Source organism: Pteropus vampyrus, unplaced genomic scaffold (genome assembly GCF_000151845.1).
Source record: "Pteropus vampyrus isolate Shadow unplaced genomic scaffold, Pvam_2.0 Scaffold10, whole genome shotgun sequence".
NCBI classification, from domain to species: domain Eukaryota; kingdom Metazoa; phylum Chordata; class Mammalia; order Chiroptera; family Pteropodidae; genus Pteropus; species Pteropus vampyrus.
This window is the reverse complement of record NW_011888791.1, coordinates 6,381,244-6,386,356: the sequence shown is the minus strand read 5'-3', so window position 1 is coordinate 6,386,356 and position 5,113 is coordinate 6,381,244. Positions and strand designations below refer to the sequence as shown.

General features: G+C 30.0%; 1 protein-coding gene across 1 annotated transcript in view; it reads right to left on the bottom strand.

The window, feature by feature from the left end:
• The window catches only part of MDGA2 (MAM domain containing glycosylphosphatidylinositol anchor 2), an 815,380-nt gene that overhangs the window by 68,201 nt on the left and 742,066 nt on the right, over positions 1 to 5,113 (bottom strand). The gene's annotated exons all lie outside the window — the stretch shown is intronic.

Here is a 5,113-nt window from a genome sequence, read left to right as displayed (position 1 = left end):
TCTATTAAGTTATTATAAGATAAATTGCTACATCTTTAACTTAGATGAAAAATCCAAGATTTCACCTTGTCTGTAGGACTCATTTTATATAAGAAGACTAATAATGACAGAAAAGATTTCAGATATTCAATGTAAATCCCAGTGGTGCAATGTCAAGATTAGAAAAGCTATTTTAGAACTGGTGGGACCTCTTGAAATCCATGATAAAATACTAAGTACTAATCTTTACATGAGCACAAATAAAACCATGAGTCTTTTTTTCCTTGGCAAATGGACTCATTATTTTCCAAATTTTATTTTACAGTTATATTTATATTCTTTTGAGGTTGCATGCAAACTATCTCATCCATAATTATTGATATCAAACAATTTGTTTCCTTATACATATGCCACTAAACTCCACACAAGTTGGAAAAAGAAGCAAATTAGATAAATCCAAATACTTATGAAACACTAAAATTTATTAGGTTATTATCTGGTTATACAAAATGGTGCTAGTGGTACTAATATATGGTAAACCACAATTACTTTATTATTAGTTGCTTTTAACAACAATATGACCAATCAGCTGATACATAAAAAAATGAAGCACTCATAAGTATAAAGTTCGATTCATGATGACAAAAAGAAAAAAACAAATCATGTTTGCTGAATTCTTTGAATATTAGATAACTAAAACTAAACCAAACAAAATCTCTTTAGCCAGAAGCCATAGTTAAATTTAGTTGGTGGTTATGAAAATATCTGAAGTAAATGTAAATCCATGAGAATGAACAGTTGTATAATAAACACTGAAAATATACACAGATATATAGATAAAACTATTGAAAAGTTTTTTAAAAATATATTTACAGTGGTAGAACTCACAGAACTTTTCTTAATTTAAAATAATGCACGTTAAGATTATTCTATTAAAAAAGGCATTAGTAATTGATAAATATTATACTATTAGTATAGGCCATCCTGAGCTAGATACTGCATTATAGAATAAGCGGGTGGAAGAGAAGGTATGTTGAAAAAGAAATGTTTTTCTTGCCTTTGAGTAGATCTCATTCATTTACTTGCAGGACAATTTGTTCTCCTAGTACTATTGCTTAAATTTACTTTTCTTAAAAAGAGATGAGTCTTTCTTTAACATAGTAGTAACAGCTAATATGTACTAAATACTTACTATGTATCACTAAATTTACAAACCTCTGGGTATTTCAAAAATGAAGTAATAATTAGAGCCAAAGTTACTTTACTTTCATTTTGTGAGAGATAACAGAAGTGCTTGATAAATTCTGGATGAATCTGGATATTAATAGAAAACAAAGGAGCCTTGCCATTGCCTTGTTTTGTAAAACCTATCATGGCCTTTTTTAGTAAAACCGTTAATGACAAAGTATTATTATTTTGTGGGTACATACTAGGTTTGAGATGAGTTACAGGATATATTTACTTGCTATTTGTTAGCTAGAACTTACTGCTTTTATAACTGTCAGACAATGGGTTAATTTATACTCTACAATGCAACTCCACATAGAAAAGAAATTTTCTTTGAGTCACTGTAATATCCCTACAGTCTAAGTTTGTATTTATTGAATTGATGCATAAGCATTATTGAGTCATTTACTCAGTAGAAAGATATATGTCTTACTTCCTAAATCAGAATGAAGGCATTTTTTCTATCCTGACAAAAGCTGTGCCATTACTTAGATTTACTGACAGAGAGCTAATAAAAACTTAAGCTCAACATCTAGATTAATTACCAACTGTCTCTCATTGAGTAAGTCCAATTACGAACAAATTTTCATTTTTTGCTTATTTTATTTCTAGCAAATCAGTTGTGGGCTCTATATTTTCATCTCTTACATAACCAGTGTCTTATCAGTCCTCTCATCCTAATAACATGAAAACGTCTGCTAATCATTCTTCAATTAGGAAAATGTCCAATTTTCTCCTGTTAGACTTTGTATTATTATAATGAGCAGGATCACAAAAAAATTTTTGAACTTGGACCTCCATTGTTTCTCATAATATACTATTTTATGTGTCCAAAAGAGATTTGAAGACATGGTGCCTGCAAAACTAAATGTAAAAAATATATAATTTATGTGTTTTTATTTTCCCGTGATATACTTATGTGTTGCTTTAATCTCTCAGCTCAATTATTTTGTGGCTCTTATTTCTCAACCTCATTTATGTCTCTACTCAATGTCAATTCCGAGTTAGGGTTTCCCTGACTACTTTATTTCATATAGTACCAATATCACTCTTTATTCCATTATCTTGCTTCATTCTCACCCACCCCCAATTTTTTTTTTTTACTACCTGAAATTATAATAGTTGTTTGTTTATTCAAGATTTCTTCCAGAATAAAAAGGAAAGTTAAATGAGGTAAGAAACTTTTCCTGAGGAGTATGTCGTTAGGCTGAGCCATTTCTGTTTTCTCGATAGCTCGAGTGTGAGAAGTACATCTTTGTCCTCAGCTGTAGTATTAAGTACAATTTAAAAGTAACAAGAAGAGCTCCAGACAACATTGTTACACATTGGTATGAGGATCCCATGCAACCCACCTCCCCCGCCACATATCATTATATCACTATTAGCAATAAAAGCAAATATAAAATAAAGCCACACATATCATCACATATTAGTGATAAAACAAAAACGATCCTTAGTACTACTAATCTTGGTGCTTATTATAAAATACAAGCTAATAATTCAGAGCACTAAACCATCCAGAATTTCAGAAACTAAAGGTTAAAAAGCCATTTGCAATGGATAGAACAACAGTCTGGAAGAGGGGAAAGACCTAAGGCTCTAGTAGTTGATTTCTTAGTATTGAGTATTCTGCCTTGGGCAACTCTTCCCTTTTCAATTTTCTCTTTTGTCACCTGTCCCTTACTATCTTGACACTCTGACCCCTGATAAGTTTTTTGAAACAATTTAAGGTCATTCTATTCCAATTAAAAGTTTGTGATTTTTGGAATACAAAATAATTACTTAAATAAGCAAGGAAATGCAGTTATGATTTAAGCATTAGGCCTCTCAACCCTTTTGAACAAAGTATTTCTTGTCTCCACAATGGCTCTTAGAACATTATTTGCTCCTTTTAGTTGGCAATCTCTTCTTGTGCAAGTGATCTGTCCTGCAAATTGTCGATAGGTTTTTACATACAGACCAGTCATTATATATCATTATATGTGTGCGCATGTGTGTGTGTATATATATAAATGTATATATATATATAAATAAATATATACATATAAATATATGGTTTATATATATATAATCTACTTATATGTAGCATATGTATATATGTATATATATATTTAACCATATTCAAATTCAGCTTTTTGCTACCTTCTCAAGTATTCATGAGATCCTCTGGATACAGAATAAATTTTAATGATAACACTTTTTCTCTATCTCTGCTTTATTTGGTGCATAGGATTAATAATTTTCTGAAATTATTGTTTAGCTTTTTTTTTGTCTGCTCTCCAGACCAGAATATAAGCTTCATAAAATCAAAGATCTTTACAGTCTAGTTCATTTCTTATTCCATCTACATATAATAGTATGTAACATATAATTACAAAGGAAGAATAAAGGACATTAAGGCTTTGATTAATTGTTTACATGTATCAGATTTTATTGTTCTTTTACATAGATCACATGTATACAGTAGCATTAACTTAATAATTTATTTATTAACTCATTTAATCACTCAAAACACATCTGTTGAACTCCTTCCTTTGGGATCTTTAGACTTTCATTATTTGAAATCAATAGTACAACTTCATAATCAAATCATCACTATTATTGTTTTCGTATTTTAGCAGTAATCTTAAGTAAATTTTTTTGATATTATATTTTCAGCAGAAAATCAAATGGTACTATTAATATATTCAATCAAATATTGCTGACCAGAATGGCAGATCTTGGCAGTAATTCGAGCTCTTCACAAGTATATGATTATTTTATATCTTGCAGGTAAACATAGGATAACACTTGTTTGCCCTGTTGAGCTCAGATCAAATCATAGGGCTTAGTTAGGCCAAAAAAAATGAACAGAAGTCATACGTGGCCCTTCCAAGGGGAAGTTTAAAGAGCTGGCACATGCTTTAACATGCTCCTTCCAAAAAACAATTGATATTGTGAAATCATTTTGTATCAGTATATAGAAGCACTTAACTTAGTACACCAAAGTTGGTGGGACATTAAGAAACCTCTTAAGGAAAGGATAATATAAAAAATATAGACCCTAAAGATTCCACAAAAATCTGTTAAAACTGATAAATAAATTCCATAAAGTAGAAAAATACAAAATTACTCAGAAATTGGTTGCATTTTTATACTTCAGTAATGAACTATCATAAAGACAAGTTAAGAAAACAACCCCATTTACAATTGTATATAAAATAAAAAATAAAAAAAAAAACCTAGGAATCAATTTAACCAAAGAGGTAAAAGACCTGTATTTGGAAAATGATGTCATTGAAGAAAGAAATTGAAGAAGATACAAATAAATGAAAGCAAATATCATGCTCATGGATGGAAAGAATTAACACATTTAAAATATCCATGCTACCCATAGCAATCTATAGATTCAATACAATCTCTTTCAAAATACCAAGGACATTTTAACAGAACTAGAACAAATAATCCTAAAATTATATGGAATCATAAAAGACACCGAATAGCTACAGCAATCTTGAGAAAAAACAAAGTTAGAAGTACTACATTACCTGATATCAAACTATAGTACAAGGCTATAATATCAAAACAGCATGGTACTGGCATAAACACAGATACATAGATCAACAGAACAGAATAGAGAGCCCAGAAATAAACCCATGACTATATGGTTGATTAATCTACAATGAAGGATGCAAGAAGTTACAATGGGATAAAGACAGTCTATTAAAAAATAGTGTTGGGAAAACAAATGGTATAGGGAAAACTGAACAGATACATTCAATAAAAATAAAATTGAGCCACTTTCTTATACCGTATACAAGAATAAACTCAAAATTGATAAAAGACTAAAGGAAGATCCGAAACCATAAAACTCCTAGAAGAAAACATAGGCAGTAAACTCTCTGACATTGCTCTTAGTAATATATAT